This window comes from Bidens hawaiensis, unplaced genomic scaffold (assembly GCF_021521415.1).
Source record: "Bidens hawaiensis isolate Kalapana, Puna unplaced genomic scaffold, B.hawaiensis_p1.1 tig00046230_1, whole genome shotgun sequence".
NCBI classification, from domain to species: domain Eukaryota; kingdom Viridiplantae; phylum Streptophyta; class Magnoliopsida; order Asterales; family Asteraceae; genus Bidens; species Bidens hawaiensis.
The window spans coordinates 89,624-109,652 of record NW_027498256.1 but is presented as its reverse complement, the minus strand read 5'-3'; the positions used below and the strand labels follow the sequence as shown (position 1 = coordinate 109,652).

Sequence of the window (20,029 nt, the reverse complement as noted above, 5' to 3'; positions counted from 1 at the left end):
CCTAATAATTAGGTGATTGTAAATATCGAGCGCGCCATGTTAGTCAGCGCGTGCATTTGTTATGTGCGCCCTGCGCGAGCGCGCCATGTTAGTCAGCGCGTGCATTTGTTATGTGCGCCCTGCGCGAGCGCGCCATGATAGTCAGCGCGTGCATTTGTTATGTGCGCCCTGCGCGAGCGCGCCATGTTAAGAACCAGCGTGAGCATATGTTATATGCGCCATGCGCGAATGTTTTGGCTTTATGTTTTCATGTACCTTAACGTTATGATGTCTAATGGGTTGACCGTCACGCATGATGCTAAGGCGGGTGCACCCTAAATCGTTTATGCGCGTGCGGAAGGGAACTAACCTCCCCGCATGGCGGGAACATTGAGAGCTAGTTTGTCTGAAGCTCCAAGATGGAATTGACTTCAACATAACTGATCACTATGTTGAAATACCAAGACCACCTGGAGAATCTACAAATGAAACTCAATGTCCCTGACTGCGAGAAGGTCACGCACCTACCCGCAGCAAAGAAATGTCCTTCACGCAGAAAGCTATGCGCACAAAGTAATACGCGCAGAACACTTAGTCTATTCTCCAGTTGTAAGGAGATTACTCCCGCCCAAAAAGAAACGGTAGCGTGTTTCAGAGATTTTCCACTTTTTACTGTACACTGACAAAGTACCTGAAAAAGCACACTGTAACATGAAAAGTCAACTGTCAGCCACCCTACTCCCACCAACCACAGACCTGCATGTCCTGACCAAATCAAAATCTTTTATCCATTACTCCACTTTTAAATAAATAATAATAATTTCCACACTTTATCATCATTACCCCTAGATATGAAAAGATTACAATCCCCTAGAGCAAGGGATTGTGTTCCCTTGAGTTTGCCTATAAATATGTAACCTAAATTATCATCACCAAAACACACTTCAAACTTCTCTCTTAAGAACTGCAACTTGCACTAATCATCTCCCAAGCATCCGTTGTTTTCGTTTCCGATCCTGTTACCAGGTAAGCCTAGAATATAACCTTGAGATCTGCTTTCCAACCCTTATATTCTCCTAATTCTTGATCTTAATATATATACTTGTTATTTAATCGTATTCTAGACCTTCGATTCCGAGGCCAACACCAAGAAAACCCGAATCTCGATTAAACCCTTAACAAGAACCACAGGTGAATCTCACAGCCCCTATTCTCGCTGTTTTCACTGTTTTTAAACTGTTTTCGGGGCGAGGGACACGTACTTAAATAATGTTTTATCATGGTATACTTACAAGCTATACAAGCGATTATGTGTTTAAATTATATTTCATGATGAGCAATGCGAACGGTTATCTAAGGTTTTCGATGTGTGTGCGCTATAACTCGAGTAAGTGATCACTTTACCATTGGAACTCTAAGGGTAGGGACTGCTGGTTTGATCCACCCACTCGTAGGGGTCGCACCTCTTTGCATGGACGAGTGCCTAGTATGGTCATGGGGCAGTACTATGGGTTTGAGCCCGCTCGTAGGGGTCGCGCCTCTTTGCATGGACGAGCGCCTTGTTTTCCGGCACAACGTCCGCGCGTAACTCGCGGGACGGAATTATTGATTAGCTCGTAGTGGCAGCGCCACTTTGCATAGACGAGCACAGTTCCCAGAAATGTTCGCGCGTAACCCGCGGAACGATTTTATCAGAATATGTTGATAGAACCATGTTTTACCAAGCATGTGTTTTAATGATGCTATCAGAATTATGTTTCAGAATGATTTGTATCAAGATTATGATGCAATACGATTTATCAAGTTACTAAAACTTGTGAACTCACTCAGTTTATACTGATTCAAATGTTTTTACGTGTCTTTCAGGAGATATTTAGGTAGCGCATGGAGTCACACTTAGAGCACCTCACGCTGAACATCTAAAACTAGCTTTTTGGAAGATTTTAGTTCTATCCCTTCGATGCGCGTGGTTGTTCCCGCCGCGCAAGGGGATATGGCATGGAAATCTTCAACAGTTTTTATACTTGGATGTTTTTATGTAATTTTTAAACAATGTAATGTATTTGTATCAAACATTTCATGCGCAATGAAAATCTTTGAATGTTTGCAATGGCCCGTGCTTAATTATCAATCCCCACTCGCGCGCGCCCGGCTGTTTCCGCTGCTCAGGGCCGGGTGTGACAGTAGTACCATGGCTCCTGCGTATGCAGCGAGAGGGCTAGGCCCGGGAATCTCTTGTAATCTTTCTTTACATTTTCATTAATACAATCATTCTTCTTTTTTATCCCTAATATCTTCTCTACATTCAATCTATAGCATATCAAACCCTATCAGAGGGTTACAGATTTAGTCCCCAGCGTTAATCCCAGTTAGTTTTTAGTGTTAAAACCAATGCCATCTTACAAAATGACTATTATGCTCTTACACCTATAGAACAATATGTGAAATATTCTTCAGAATTAACCAATCAATTTTGTCTTTACTAGGTTTATAAGAGATCAAGTTTTACAAACACAAAGTCCAAAGTAATTACACGTTAATAACATTTTGCAAAATATTTTGACTCTTATAAGTCTTTTTGTGATATACCATCCATGGTTTAACAACTACAAATATGCTTTATCTTAAAACAAAGTGAAATGTTAAAAATATAAGTTCGTTTGAAGTAAAGATTGAAGAAAGAATTACCAATGCGTGAGGTGTAGGAAGTAATACGGGAGAACATAAAGGCATTGGTCGAAACCTCTCCTTTATCGATCCAGACTGGGCCCCGTAACCAACTCTTCTCTCACTGCATAGAAATAGTGGAAACTTTAACGAGCATAAATAATAAAAAACTGTGAAACTCAACAATCAATTAATAGATACTTATTATCACTGCAAGTTTTTTTAATCCTTTGTGACAAGAACTGAGTAAAGTTGTTACACGTACACGTTAACCTCAACGAGCCGAAAGCTACTGTCTGCACCAGAAATACACAAAACCAACGGATCATTTTTATCACTTCGCACAGGCAACCAATCAAGTTCCAGCACTAGTGTCCCAGGGAATTGAGGCTGTAGAAGAGAGTTGGCTAACGGATCAGGTGAATCCTGCAAAAGAAAATAAAACCCAACTTTACGATTTAATTTTATTTTTCAAGTTTATATTTAATTTCTCTAGTTATCCCCTTTAACTCTGTTAATGTGTAAATAGGCTACACGAGTATTCAATATGATCACCCAAATACTAATTCTACTTTAGAGGTCACCCACGTATAAATTTGGTTTCTTTTATGCAAAATTGCTGATTTCAGAAAAAAAAATTTGCAAAAAAATTGTCAAAAATGCATAATTATTAAAAGAGCTCGCCTGGTGCGCCTAGGCGCGCGGCAAGGCGCAACCATACCGCCTTGCACCGTCAAAGGCGCTCTTATGGTAAGTTTACCGGCCAAAAATGACTTTCCGGTGACTTTTCTGGCCAGATTTCTGCTAGTTTCAGGCGAAGTTTTACATATTACTGCCAAATTTCGTCTGGGACAGATCTGTGATTGCGTCACCGGAGATCGGAAGTTGAAGAGAAGAGAAAGAAAATGAGAACGAAATATGTATTACAGAAAAGCTGCAGAAAAGACTGTTTCAGTAGTTAAAAAAATTCGTCTTTCTTTCAAAATATTTTTATAACTATTATTGCAAGTACACAATTATATGTACTATATCTTTTTACACAGTTTATCTTAAAAGATTTAATTTTATTTTGAAACTAGGTAGATGATTTTAATATCTAACGATATTAATATTAATTTTATATACTTACAAGATATATTTATAATTTTTTTCAATGCATACAATATATTATTTTTCATTTAAGTACGCTTTTTTTGTTTCAGGGCCTCGCTTTTTTTTGCGCCTCGCGCCTAGGGCCCAGGCGAGGCTTATGCGCCTTGAGTCCGGCTAGCGCCTTTGATAACTACGCAAAAATGGCAAGAATACCCCTAGAATATTGTAAAAATTGATACTTGAGTGCGCTTAAAAATTGTTTTGATCAATAGATGGTCTATGTATATATTATAATATCAAGAAAGAAAAGAAGCAAGGGACGGCACATGTGTGACTTACAAGATCAAACACAGCAAATGTATTATCATTAAATAATACAGCAATACGTCCACGGCTACGGTCACCAGGAACAACAGGCGAGAACTAGATTCTCCTTATGCCTTCTCTGTGAGTGTTGAAAGAGGAAGATTGTCCAGTTGTAACATCCCACCACCGGATGTTTCCTGACCGGTCACCCATCACCTGGCACATAAATCAATCACAGTCTTAAGAGTTCATGAGATGCAAACCCTAATCACAACTTGAATAAACATAGAAAATGTATGTACCAACCACATGAGGCAAACGATAGGCCATAGCTCTAACTAGTCCATCAGTAGACATATGTGAAGTGGAAGGCCACTTTGGCCTACACAGTAATAGAATAAATATCGTTAAAATATAGAATCTCGGTTCATAACACTTAATGTAGACAAGCTAGAATAAAGTACAAATGAAATGGTGAAAAGAGAAAAAGAATAGTACTTGAAGTCTCGTATCCTACGGCCTTGAACTTCAAACACCCCGAGAGCGCCATTAACCAAAGCAAATGCAAAACTCTCTGAAAATTCTTCTTGATTTCCATCCGGACTTGATGCTTCTGCATTAAAAATTTTTTATGAGTATTTAAACTATAGGAATGCAATTAAAAAGAATTGTAAATTCTTCCTAGTTAAAAGTTAAAAGGGCCTTATAGTTTGGCAGTTCATATGATATAATATTAACATTTTGATGAGATTCTATGTTTTAGGGACTAAAAAGTATGATGTATTTTAATGATAACGAAAATGAATATTCATTTATAAGTTTTAACTCACTAGAATCTGTTTGCGATACCGGCCCTACAGGTGGCAAAGGCGCATCCGATTTCTTAGATGCTCCACTATGTGTTGGTCGTGGAACAGTAGGCAGAGTCCACTCCAATACTGTAAATGGAAGAGCTAAAGACCTAAGCTGCACAAAAGAAAACATTATGAATATTACTACATACATACATATATAGGTGTGTGTGCATGTGTTGGTATATGAGAATGTACTTGCTAAAAAAAGTTATATAGCATGATTAAGAAAGAAACAAGTCATGTAGTTTACCATAATTGGAGTCTTTGTCATCGCCCAGACCTCTACAGGTGCATCACGAAACAATATTAAAAGATACCTACAAAATGCACCAAAAACATATCAGTATAATTTTCCACAAGAAGACAGTTAGTAAGTATTAACTATAAAAAGTAAAAACCACTTTTTAGATCAGTTTTAGCAATGAAAGTAACAACAGGTCATCTTAGTAGTTAGTATAGAAGCAGATATCAGAATATTTGCTAATATTTCAAGTATTTTCAATTGAAATGTTCTGCACCTAATGTCTAATGTGAACTTAGTACATAAATTATATAAATGTTTTGACAGTCCCAAAAGATTGATGATTATCATGTAGTAAAAAAAGTGAAGTTCGTGGATAACATGAGGCATATAAAACAATTCACAATAAAAAAAAGTAACATATTAGTTTAGTTTTAATAACCTTCCGGAAGATGAAGCTCGCAGAGCTCATAGGCGCACGCTCTGGCTTTTGTAAAACCCTAAATGTTCTATTAAGGCCTGTTCGAAGGTTGGTTACAACAAGCCTATTTGTGTATCCACCACCAGTCTTCTCATTTCCCTGAATTCACAAAGTAATAATAGTATGTGGTGTAGTTAGGTTTAGGCATACATATAAGTGAAAAAAAAAAGAAGATACTTTATCAGCAAAGAGCTCAGAATACTGTAAACAATTATATACAAAACTTGATAAGATAGTACAAAAATTAAGGACAGTTTACTCATATTCATTTGTTTATTAAATAAATGAACTTCCTGCCAAACTGTTCACTGAACGTTCGGTTCGTTTGCAGGCCTATATGTGGCTAGTGTTGTTAGCTTTAGGCATACATAAAACTGAAAAAGGATTTAATGAACAAAGAAACCAGATTACTGACAACAAATATATACAAAAGTTAATAAGCTAGTCTAAAGAAATGATCAACATAAATTTACTCAAATTTTAAATCTATTTTTGTTGCTTGATACCTGATTGTATGAGAATGAGACTAGTCTCGAATTTCCAAGCCACCTTAAACCTCTTACAACACTATCATGAATTGAAAAACTTGCAGCAACAGCATTTGCAGAGACATCAATAACTTCAACCTAACCACTTTGAGTTCCTAAAGCAACAAGTGGGACCGCTGCAGCAGGATGGTTTCCCCCTCCTTCACATGTTATATCTTAGTAACTGATAAATCCAACATTTTTTTAAAAGAAATATAGACAAAGTCAAAGAAAACAAAACTCACGTGCCAAAGTAGCCGTTAACGAAGGAGACGGTACAGCTAACATAGTCACTGCTGAAGAAAGAAGATGCAGCTGACCAACCAGACTGATCTGCATGAAAAATTTTATCAAGGTTTCTGGTAACGCTCAATAATCAAAATTGGATGCGACTGTTATCAAAGTTTCAAAAAAAGCTCAATTATCAAAAAGTGTTTTTGATCAAAATTAGCTTCGAATTGGAATGTATGATCTCCTTTCATATTACCATGCCAGTTTTTAGTGCTAACTGCATACACATAGAAACATTTATACACCACCACCATGTAGCTATAGATATGCAAAACAGAACGAAGAGATTTTGACTGTAGGTGGCAATCACGACCCACTGTTCAAATAATAGGTTAATTTGGGCAAAACTATTGTATATGGGTTCATTTGGGTTACCTTAAATTAGTGAACGGGTCAAATTGGGTTGCCTTAAACTAGTCAAAGGGTCAAAACGGGCATTCTTTTTTTTTTCTAAAACAACTTTTAACATGGTGGGTGAGAGTTGAGCGGGGGTGACAGTTGGGTGGGGGTGGGTAGTTTCTTCTAAAACTCATTTTAACCTGGGGATGGGGTGTGGTGAGTTGGGGCCTGGGGGAGGGGGTCCTTTTTTTTTCAAAACTGACTCATTTTAACCAGTGGATGGGCAATTTTTCTAAACGACTCACTTTAACCGGATTCCAATTTGGCCAAACCTGTTTTGACCTCAACAAAATTGATGCATTCTCAAAACGACCTGTACTGACCCAAATTCATTTTTCTTAGAACCCGTTTTGACCTGAACTCAAATAATGATGGTGAATGATGGTGCAGTTTTGTTTTCATGTTTGAAAACCGCTTGTTTTGAATTTCTTAGAACCCGTTCTGACCTGTAGCCCGAAGCCACCCAACCAGACCAGCTTATAACGCCTACTTCGGACTTTTGTACTAAAGGTAGTATAAAACGCGCAATATGACTCTTGGAAATGTTTTAAGTTTCAACCTTTAGTGCCAGATCATCCTGGCTCTTTTTGGAGGCTGATGAACGACCCTTTCTGATATTCTCCTTATCCGTTTGTTTAATCACATCCTTCACAGAATCAAAGGAAGAACCAACTGCATCACCATTTCCATCTAAACCTGAATCTCTGCTGATTTCCGCAACAACTCCAACATCTGATGCATCTTTCTGATTCTCTGTTGGGCCTTCAGCAGTCAGAAGCCAATTCCATATTTTTCCATCATCAGTAATTGATAGCAAATGTGTTTTAGAAATGACTTGTGATTCATCACAAAAATCAAAAGGATTGTCAAAATCCACATCAGTTGCTGTGTTATGACCATCAGAAAGAGTCTTCTGAATATTTTGAAGCGTGGAATCTGACCGAGAAATGACAACTGCAAGGACCGACGGAGAAGGGACAGGTGTCCCGAGTGCGGGCATTAATTCTTCCATCATGCACATTACATGTGCCTGCTCTCCTCTGTGATGATACACATTTAGATATACAGTATATATACACATATCAGGCATACATGAATGAAGATTATTCCAACGGGCATGCAAATAATCCATATGCAATATAAAGGTAGTTGCATCAAGGTCAAAGCCCATAGCTCCAATATACAAGAAGCAAGGATATCTTAACGGTAATGTTAATTAAACATGAGTCATATTCATTGGGAAATTATTTAGAGATTACCAATAATCAAACTTAAGAAAAGTGCAGGAAGATTAGAAACAGTGCAAGGGCAGCTAATACATCCTAGTTTATATCACCTTCAATCCAACATGCAAAAGTGTAACTGTATACTATAATACTACTATAGAATGCATTGCACCCTAACATTACTACTATAGTCTTCTCACCATTTTGCTTTGTCAGTAGCTCATTACTATTTTCTTTAGCACCTTTTGTTTTATTGTTGTTTTGATTCCCAGCATCACACTTTATGTTGTTCGGATCCTATACATGTCAAGAAAAGGTTTCTAAAGTCGGAGATCTTAGAGCATTCGCATCCCATTCTTTATCCCTATAGTTAAACTAAAAATCCCCTTTATCCCTAAATTTTGCTCATCTCTTAAAAAATCCCCCACGTCCCATTCCTTATATTTATCTCTATTCAATTAAATAATACTCTTGTAATCAATTTTAAGTTTACCATTCTTTCTGTTTCCTCCACTCACAAAAGAATTATAAGAGAGGAATGGTGAGTTGATAAATATATGAAATCACTTTTCAATCCATGTATATAATCCTTATAAAAATTTGTTATTTATGGATAAGTATAAGTATAAAGAACGGGATGGAGTGGATTTTTTTAATGTTTACGCTATTTTTTATAGATAAGGAAGCTCATAGGGACTCTAATGTGAGTGCTCTAAGCGGGAAAACGTCCCCCCCCCCCCAATCCTACACTCCTACCCACCACAAACCCTACTGATAGCTTGCTATGCGTGGTATTTTACGGGATACATTCATTTGTATGTTCATTGCATATTATCAATTGCTTCGAATTCATATGCATATCATTTAGCTCCAAATATCTTACAAGGTTCCTTATACGTAAAGTTAACTCAAATCAACGAATCTAAACGACTATGAATATGATTAAAACTTTAAAATTAAAGAGATTATGTCCTATCAAAATCACAATGCAATAGAAAAACTAGCATCTAATATTAAAGAATGCGCATAACAAATTGCCACAACTAAACCATTCAAAATACAGTTTTTAGTTAAGCAGCAAGTTTACTTACTCCTTCCGCCTCCACGCGCTGAGCCAACCATCAAAATGAGCACAATAAACCACCTCCAAGCTCGGGTCTGGCAACACATCCATAAACTTCCCACACCCTCTCGGCAACCCCGCCCGAAACAAAGCAGTCCGGTACTGCAAATCAAACACCACCAACTCCCTAGGAAAACTCACATACAAAATATGCTTCCAATGCGGCGAAAACGCAACTTTCACAACATAATTCGGAAACACCGCCGCAGCCGGCGAATTACTCCCACCCGCACCCGAACCATTCCCAACCGCATCTCGCTCCAACTTACTCAACTCCGACGCGTCCGTAGCCACTTGCAGCTCCTTCAACGCGACGTCGGACTCCGAACTCTCGCCGTGGACACGGACCGCTAACAGAAACCCTCGCAGACCGACAACGCATATCCGCCATGAATTGAACGGATCCCGCACGATGCACGAGAACGTCTCCGGCGCCGCGTCGTACTTAAAAAAACACCTTCCGTTGGCGGATTCGAACAACGACAGGAGCGAGGATCCAGATATCGCGGCGATGATCCACGAACCGGATCCGGATTGGATCCAACACAAATCCTGGATACCTAATTTCAAATTCGGATCCGTTTGCATAAAAACCGAACCGGATGATGACGTGGCAGCAGCACGTGGATCCAGTAAACAGATCCGGCCTTGACGGTCACCAGCAGCAAGTAATAGATGCGAGTGAGAAGAGGTGGGATCGTGTGAGAGCAGGTCCATGGTAAGCACCGTAGGGCACCATCGGACGGCTGTGACAAACGGCGACAAATACGACGTCGTTGAAGAACTATTATTATTATTGTTGTTGTTGATGGAAGGTGGAGGTATGGGAATGACGGTTACGAGTTGTTCTATCAAAACCATTCCTTCCCACCATAACTTATATGTTATATAATAAATAGATAAATTAAAAAAACATTTATGATTGTAAATTCCCCATCTCATCCCCGGTCGCCTAACACCACCGTCACTTGTTTCACTCTCTCAAAGATATTTAATTTTATTATTATTCTTCTCTTTACTCTTTATTTGTATGATAACTTTTTACAGATACCCCAAATTGCAAACTATTCATGGACTTCACTCTTAATCAAATCTTACTTCACCTGGAATTGGATCGATCCAAACATTCTACACTTGGAACTCTACCTAATCTGCCTCAATCACAATCGAAAATCTATCAGGTATTCGCAAAATTACGACAAATCATCAACCTCAATCACAATTTCAAAACCCCAATAATCCCAATCTAATCCGTCATATCTCAATCCCTGTTGCCCCATCTCCGGGGAAGTAACGGCATGTTCGGATCGTTACTCTGTTCAGCCGCAACAAAAGCGGGGGCAAAAGAAGACGAACAATTTTGACGCCAGTGAATGGAGGTTGAAGCACGTGAACGCGAAGAAGAAGATGGAGCAGTGACTGACTATTCAGGGAGAGAGAGAGAGAGAGAGAGAAGTGAGGTTGGTGACTGGCGATGGTGGTTCCTTGGTGGTAGGCGACCGGAGATTAGATGAGGAATTTAAAATCATAAATGTTTTTTAATTTATTTATTATATAACATATAAGTTGTGGTGGGCCTTAAAAACTGGTTATAACAGGTCATTTCATATTTTTGTTTAAAAATGTCAAGTTTAGGGACTTTAACAAGGAAAAAAAACAGTGAGGGACTTTTGTGAACAAATTCAAAAAGTAGATTGGTTTTTTATGGTATTTCCTCTATATGTAATATAGTTTTTTTATTATTTTTTTGTATATTTATTAAAAACTAAAAATTCAGTTACTTGCTTATTTATCCTGAGAAATTGGTCTAGTGGTAATAGGTCTGCCTTTCCTTAGTGGAGGCGCATATTCGATTCTCATTTAGGCCAATTCGAAGGGTATCTAGGTGAAAGGAAGAATCAGGGCTTTAATCCTAGGTTCGAACCTGACAGGGGGGCAAGGATTTACGGGTTCCATCCGGTTCTTGACGCTAGGCTGTCGCTATGTAGTCAAAAGTATTAAAATCAATGATCCTAATCAATTAAGCAAGCTAGGGTAAGTAGGGTGTCGAACCACGAGTAGTATGTGATCAGTGTAACGTGAAACTGGCTCCTAACATTATGAGGTAATTTGTCAAAAGTGCTGATCACACTAGTAATTGATTTGGTTTAATATTAAACAAATACTTAAGCAAAGATTCAATCAATAAACAAAGCAAATCACACCCGGGAATCCAAGTAAGCAATTAATAGTAGTCTCATGCAACCTAACAAATTAATTATCCTAAGTCAACTAAAGATTGTTTGACGAGCTAAACCATAGGCATCAACAATCGCTAACACACGGCACTGGTTATCAAACGGTCCCTGTCAGTGTAACTCAACTAAGGGCAATCGTATGCTTCCTTGTAATTAACTAACTAAAACAACCCTACGATAAATTATTATAGCACCCGACAAACTAATCGTTTTGCTCGACAAAAACCTAAACCGACTGAATGCACGGACATACTAAACATCAATACTCATAGATTAACAAAAGATAATTACAATTAGTTGTTCCAATACATGAGTAAACTACTAAAAAATTACAAACTTTGCATACCGGGTATGACTCGAAAGGACTAGCCGCGATTCGCCATCTCTCGATCTTTAATCTCGATGTTATGGAGCATATAGATGATCTAGGGATGGTTGGAATTTATGGGAGAACTCTCTCCTGCTCTGAAAATGGCTTAGAAACTGCTTAATCACGATTAGGGTCGTCAAAACTAAATATATTTAAAACCCTAATCTTTTCCGTCGGTGGGACCCATTGTGTATCACGATGGGTCTCCTTTCAGGGCCATCGCTTAGCGCGATGGACCAAAGTCAACGATTTTAAAATTATTAAATGGCATCGCGGGGCACGATGCCCCCTCTTCACACCCCATCGCGTAGCGCAATGGGTGTCTTCACCAGCTGAATCATTTTTCCTTCTCGTTTCGTGTGCTGGACATTCCGGGTCTTCATCTCGTGCTCTTACAAGTCCAAATTCGTCTCTTTAAGCACTTGTGACCTGAAATGCAATAAACACGTATGAAGTACCAAAGTTCCTACAGTAAATGATTAAAACACTTAACTTAAACATACGAACTATATAAAAATAGAACGAACACCAGTTCCCACGCATTTGGGGGTATAGTCTCATGGCGGTCGAGGAGTCGACCTTGGGCATAGCTCTGAAAGGGTAGGTTTACACTTGGTATTCTTTTCCGTTAAAAAAAACTAGTCACACATCTTTACTATTCATGGATTTCTACAAATAATTGAGCTTGGTTTACAAACTTATAATGTTGCAATATCTTGACACGTTCTCATATACATGTTATCTTTGCTTATGAATATAGATATAGAGAGAGCGGAAGAGTACCACCTGATAGAGACCGATTCGAGATAGTCAATTTTCCGATAGATCCGCAGAGTGGGTTAGACTCTAAAAACAAGAGAGAAGAAGAGAAACCGAACTTGAAACATTTTTCTTATATTTTTTCTTCATCATTTTCTTAAACGAAGTTACAATGTATAGGAAAAACAATACATAAAAATAGGAAAAGATAAACAATAAGAAAACATAACTAAACTATAATAAGAATTACTAAATAATAGATAAACTAAACTAATATATATTAAATTAAACGTAATTAATATTTAATTATAATCGTATCACCACCACCACTAGCATATGCTGCTTCTTATCACCGCCATACATCATTGTAAAACTGTAGGTACCGCCATCTCTACAATCTGCATGACCTTCGGTGCTATTTTAGTTGCATAAGCCATCTCCCAAACCCATCATCCCCGCCCTGTCATTGATGTCTTATCCGTTGCTTGGAACGCACCATCTTTTGATTGTTTTCCTAATCCTAAATTATGAAGAAGATGACGATGACTATCAAGTATGCTCATATTCCGGTTTCTAACAAATCGTTCGAATATCTTCAACAAAATGTCATCCAGTGGCAGAACCATAGTTTTTCTTCTAGAGGGTCGGAACAAATTTATTATTTTCATACTACCAAGGTGTATCAGTTAAATTTCTTCGATCAAATCGAATTATAACAAGCCTAAGAATGACCATGAATTAATATTTGAAGTATTTGTATCTTAAAAACGTTATAAAGTTGATTTCTTATTTATGAAAACATATTTCTCATACCGTAAATATAAATAAAAAACAAAAAAAAACGATTAATGCTTAGGCAAATAAAGTAATAAGATAATTTATATAATAAATAGCATAACAAATCGTAATATTTTTAACACTAGTTGAAATAAACTAAGAGCATTCTCATCCAACCCCTCATATTATGTGAGGGGTGTTTTTATAATTTAGAGAGTGATTTAGGATGTTGTGAGTGAAGAGTTTTTATATTTTAGAAAAAAGTAGTGATTTTTCTGTATATTTGAAAAGTTACTGTTCATCCTATATAATTTTTTAATATATTTTGAAAGTGGTTGTGAGTGAAGGAAAGAGAAAAAATAATGATAAAAAAATATAAAAAGTATTATTTAATTGAAATAGAGATATAAAATAAAATAAGTTTTAGTGTAATTTTTGGTTTGAAGATAGGGAATGGAATGAGAATGCTGTAATACAAACAAAAAATAGTAGAACAAACTTAAATTTACTTCATTTTCTATGTATTTATTTAGTAATATAAAAAGTTTATTATGAAAAGTTGCAATTAAGGTTACTTTTCATAATTAGCCTTGGGAAGCTAACAAATAAATAACTAATTAAATATTAAAATATATTATATATATTTGTGTAAAACCCAAAATGACGGGTGAAAAATATGTTTTCTTCTTCCTTCATTTTCACCTCTTTCACAAGACTTGCCATTGCCGACTAGTTGCAGTCACTGACCGGAAAATCCCGGTCACGTTTTTGACGCATTTCTTCCCTATAACTAGTTCTGTGGTCGAATTTAAAGGGTCAGATTACCAAAAAACACAGCAGCGGCAGGTAGAGTGTAACTTGGCCGGCCGGAGGGTCCATGGACCCCTCTCTGGTTCCGCCGATGATGTCATCCCCTAAACGGATGCGAAGGTATTAGATTTTCATATTTGTAAAAGCCTGAATCGTTCCTACCTATTTATTAGGGTAATGCTTAAAATGGAGAAAACATTAATTCTTGGTGATTTTGATCCTCTATTGAATCACATGTTCGCTTCCAGATTGCTACTTTGTGTTTGTTAAATCCTAATTACTTTATTGTTTTTAACTAGGATAGTGGCCGGTAGAGGTGCACAAACCGGTTTTTTTAAAAAAACCGGTTCGGTTATTAACCGGACCGGTTTTTTGGCCCGGAAAAAAACCGGTTCGGTTAATAACCGGACCGGTTAATAACCAGTTTTTGTCTGTCAAAACCCTAACCGGCCTAACCGGTTAGGACCGGTTTAGAAACCGGTTAGAACCGGTTAATAAACCGGTTTTTTTATTAACCGGTTTTTTAATAACCGGTTTTTAGGTTAACCGGTTTTTTTTTTTTTTTTATTTTTAATAACCATTATTTTTTCACAGTATAAACAAACCGGTAACTACAAGGCAAACCGGTAACTACAAGGCAAAACAGACTGACCGAAGCCATTCTTTGCTTTCGTTGTTAGGGTTCTTTGCTTGGAAGATGAGTATGAGTGTGTGTTGGTGAATGTGTTTTCAACAAACCAAAGATTAAAAACACATAACTTTCATTTATAGTTTTTACATTAAAAATACAAACATTAAATCGTTATCGCATATTCGTAACTCAAAAATACAAACATTAAAGAATGCTTAGACACGATTACATGAACAACTTGCTGTTTCTTACTCATTATTTGCCTCCATGTTTGCTGTTTCTTTAACTAATTTTCTTCGCTACCCGATCCCGAGCTATTTCTTAGGTAATCGTCGTACGCGGCTTCTTCATCGGTCATTGGTTGAGTGTGTCCTTCATTGACCTCGTCTTCATACAAGCCCGCTTCATACTCCATTTCCCCCTCGAGTGAGCGTTGATGTTGTGCCCTATCTAAAGAGTCCAAGTAATCCTTGTAGCAAATCGACATCTCTATAGCTGGTGGAGTGAGTCGAGTCCTCCTAATCGATATAACCCTGCCAGAAACAGAAAAAACAGACTCCGAAGCTACCGTGGAAGCTTGGACCGTTAGTAAATCTTTGGCCATGGCGGCGAGGATCGGAAACTCATCCTCCTTACCTCTCCACCAAGCCAGCAAATCAAGACCTCTAAATTCATCCGGAGTCATGTGTTTCACAAAGTTGGTACCACCATACCTTCCAAGTTCACTGCTTGGGGTGTTTACCTTTTGACGTTTACCGGCGTCTTCCCAAATCATGTAGTACATCCCCATTTCAAGGTCGGTTTGGGATTGGGATTGGGCAACAGCTCTTAACGAGTCATGAATTTGGGAAGACGACCCGTATTTTGTAAGGTAGACATCATACATGTTTGACAAGGTGGTGTTGAAAGCATTCTTTAAAGTTTGGCTATAATAGGGGTTTTGATCGTCGTTTAACTCTAGCTCATCACAAATTTTTTCTATTAAAGCTTCAACACCACCAACATTTATGCAAGGGTTTAACGCAGCAGCACATGTCAAAACAGCGGGTAGTTCTTGAAAATATTTTCTAAATTTTTCTTTTATTTTTACACCCATATCAAAATAAGGTGCACCCCTACAATGAAGTTCACTCAACTTTGTGCACATGACAACAATTTTTGGTAAAGCAATGGGGCTTGTTGGATAGTAAACCCCGGATAAACTAGTTGTGCAAGATTTAAAAATTTGAAGGACCTCCGTAACGATCTCAATCAATAACCAGTTTTTAGGATCGTACGGTGCACATTTACCCCTACTTGACAAAATTTGATGAAACGCAATTAATGATTCTTTTTGTTGGATGGCTTTCTCAAACATATTACAAGTCGAGTTCCATCTTGTTGGACAATCCCAATTTGGCCCCAACCATTGACAATTAGCTTCTACACAAAATTTTTTGTATTTTGAAAATGTTTTATTGTTGCTAAAAACATCTCGTAACATTCTTTTAAAATTGTTTCTTTGCGTTTCGATCACGTTTAACCCATCTTGCACGGCCAAGTTGATAATATGTGCAATGCATCGGCTATGAAAAAACGCTCCATCACAAATAGGTTTATACTTTAATTTTAAATGGCCAACCGCGGCCGTATTGTTGGACGCGTTATCAAACGAAATTGAAAAGATTTTATGTTCAATCTTGTATTGTCGAATGACTTTATCCAAGATTTTAAAAATATTTCTACCCGTGTGCGGGTAATCAAACAATTGAAACGCAACGGTTCGTTTCATCATTTGCCACGACTCGGGGTCAACCCAATGAGCCGTCACACAAATGTATGAGTCGGGCGAACCATAAGGTACCGACCACACATCCGTTGTTAAGTTTACACCAGTTTGTAAGTTTGAAAAGTATGAAATTAGTTCGGATTTAGCGTTTTTCCATGCTTTAAGACAATCTCTTCTAAGGGTCGAACGACTTACGTGTTGGTAGCATGGTTGAACATAGTTTTGCATCATCTCCGTGAATTGAGGGTTGTCGAAGTGGTTGAAAGGAAGTGTTTGTTGAATCACAAAGTTTGAAAACTTTTGACGTACCGCTTCAAGGTCGTACGTAAACACCGCTCCTTGATTCGTCATCTCCGGCTGCGAACTACTTCCCGATTCGTCCTTCAAGGCCTTGCAAAAGGGCCTTTGTACATGCACTTTTAAAGTGGAGTTTGCATCTTTGCCATAAAACTTCAAACAATGTTTGCATCGAGCTTTTTGGCTACCGTTAGACATTTCGCATAGGTCGAAATGTTGCCAAACATCATGGTTTCGTTTCGTGGGGATGACCCGAACGACCGTTTCTCCCGTGTTCGAGGCACCCATGTTGACGGATGAAGCAGCACTTTGGGAGGCCATGATAATCGACTACGAAATAAGAGCGTATGGAGTGGTAATGTGGTATAATTGAGCGTGAGATAACAAAATAATCGCGTATGAAATAAACGTTTAGAGCGTTTGGAGTTGTATAATCGAGTGTGATCTAACCAATACCCAACCTAAACCATATATAGATGTTTGTGGGGGTAAAATGGTAAAAAAAAAAACGGTCAAAAAAAAAAAAACGGGCATATAGCCGTTATACAACGTTCAAAAACCGGTTTTTAACCGGTTATGGAGAAACCGGTTAACCGGTTTTTCCACAACGGTCAAAAACCAGTTTTTTTATAAACCGGTTAACCGGTTTTTCCATAACCGGTTATTAAAAAAAACCGGTTTTTTCATTAACCGGTTCGTTAACCGGTTTTGGATCTAAAACTTGTAACCGAAATACGAACCGGCGGTTTGTAAACCGGTTTTTAAAAAACCGGTTTTCGTAAAAACCGGTTTCCGGTTTAAACCGGCAAACCGGTTCCCCAACCGGTTTTTTTGACCATCTCTAGTGGCCGGTATAACATACGGGCGGAAAATAATAAATTTGTTAGGTAAATTTAAATTTAAACTTATAATTTGTAACCTTGAAATTAATAATTTTTAATCTTATAATTATAAGGTTAACCTGGAAAAAATATATATTTTATAAGTTAAAAACCTAGCAATTTGTAAGTAATGAAAATTTTAAATTATAAGTATTACAATATAAATATTCATATTTATCATTTGCCATTAACACTAAAAATCTATTATTGATAACTTTAAACCATAAAATAATATTGAAAATACCATTTAGATATCATGTTTATTATAAACCATCCAAGTTAATAACTATTTTTTTTGTAATAAAATTACATCTCAAAATATCTATATTACTTAAAACATCATACAACGTTTGCAAAACTTAAAAACTAAAGAAACCTTTGAAATCGAAAAATCCACTACTTGAGAACGTTAGCTTAAATTCGATCCCCCCTGCATTTAACAAAAATTGAAAATTAACTGGTGAAAAACTTTATTTCAAATACAAAAAGAACTTAATACTTGATTTAAAAACAAGTCAGCAAGATCATGAATAATATATGCGAAAAATATAGAAAGGAATCATCTAAAAATGTGGAATATTATATCTTTGTTTTAATAATTACCATACACTATCTGAAATATTGTTATAATGTAAAGATTGACTTCGGAAATTTTTGCAAAAATTTAATGTTATATATTTCAAATATTCTATTTGTTTTATTGTTTTTTAATAAAACACTAGTTAATTATTATAATTAAGAATGCCAGTTACATATTTTAACTTTGAATTCTAGTAAAAAAAAATTTTAAATTGCAAAAAGAAAATCTATTTTAGGAAATTGAATGATAAAAGTCCATTAAGTAATTATTGAATTTAATTAATAATGAATTAAATGAAAATATTATAAATAGTAATAGATTGTGTGGCATCCTATGTGGACAAACTAGTACGGTGCCATGTGAAATGTGAACAATATATTTTGTTTTAATAGTATAGTTAGATTAGATTAGATAAAGATGGCTTTGTATAATTTATTGACTCTAGTTGTCTTTGTAAGATGTAATTATCGAAAATTTTTTACTTATATAACTTGAAAACATGGAAAATCCCGCTGTGGACCGTGGGTATTAAATAATAGCTATTATTATTATTAGATGGACATTATGGTCATTTTTCACAAATCATAAGACGCCGATATATTATGATTTCTTCACCCTATGTGACTTCAATTCCGTGGTTACATTTAATATGGCGACTTCATTGATTCATTCATATCCATTCATTGCTATGAAACATAAATATAAACAGATCCCAGCTATCCTAGCGTAACGCGCCGACAAAACACAAGTTTTAATACCATCTCACTTTGGTTCACACATAATATGACACATATATTATTATATACGATAAAAATCGAAAGTTGGTGCTCGACATGCCGTGCGGTATTTTTTTTCCATTGCTTTTTTTTAAATGCCAACTTTATTAAAAAACTAAAAGAGAACCACTTAAAAGAGGCAAGTAGCCCATAACAAAGAAAAAATAAAAGACATATAATAAAACAACCAACCATTTATAAAGGAAAATTCACGAAGTTGAATCGGCACAATTTATCCCACTCAAGACATGAACTTTTACTTCTTTGTTTGACCCAAAGAAAAGATGCCGATTTGATCTCATACACCATCTTGGAGATGACAATGGGTACTTTATTAAAAATGAGATCGTTCCTACTCATCCTAAACTAACCTAAAACCGACCGAATTTGCATCAGTTCGTCACTGCAACACACGGTTTTTATTATGCTAATTTTTTGTATTTGGCCATTAACAAACTTAAATTAATATTAATATTAATTGCCATCTTCTTTAATTAATGATGAAAACTTAATTTGCGTAACTGATATAGCCATCCACGACTTTGTCTTCCATTTATAATATCTATATACTAAGATCCTAGGATTTCTACTTGGCAGTTAGGTTTTTCATCGGCTGTGTTCACTAACATACAATCATTATGTTCTTTGTCTTCATTGTTCTTCAATCACGGTAATTAATTAACGTAGTGCATGGCTATAATATCACTTTTTTTAAACGTTCTTTGTCTGCATTGCTATACAATTTCTTAATTTTGCTATTTGTAATCCTAAGTTCCTAACCATTCATGTATGTAATCTTAACTTGGATATTTGATTATTAATTCAGTATTTTTAAATACTTGCCTTCTAAGTGTTTAAAGAAATGAAAGATTTGTATATTTACTAGGCTCTTCGTTGTGGGCGGGATTGAGGGGTGGGTTAGGTGACGTGGACGGGCAGTAAGGCCTCAAACACCAC

At 36.7% G+C, this 20,029-nt stretch overlaps 1 pseudogene across 1 annotated transcript; it reads right to left on the bottom strand.

Annotated features, from left to right (window-relative positions):
* Positions 1 to 2,667: 2,667 nt before the first annotated feature.
* On the bottom strand, positions 2,668 to 10,047 carry LOC143596317 (uncharacterized; annotated as a pseudogene). Its single transcript, XR_013146685.1, has 12 exons — positions 9,155 to 10,047; positions 7,397 to 7,877; positions 6,393 to 6,480; positions 6,127 to 6,308; positions 5,582 to 5,719; positions 5,149 to 5,215; positions 4,875 to 5,010; positions 4,543 to 4,657; positions 4,351 to 4,426; positions 4,078 to 4,260; positions 2,912 to 3,072; positions 2,668 to 2,770 (listed from the first exon to the last, which is right to left on the bottom strand). The product of XR_013146685.1 is annotated as an uncharacterized LOC143596317 (transcript).
* Positions 10,048 to 20,029: the final 9,982 nt, after the last annotated feature.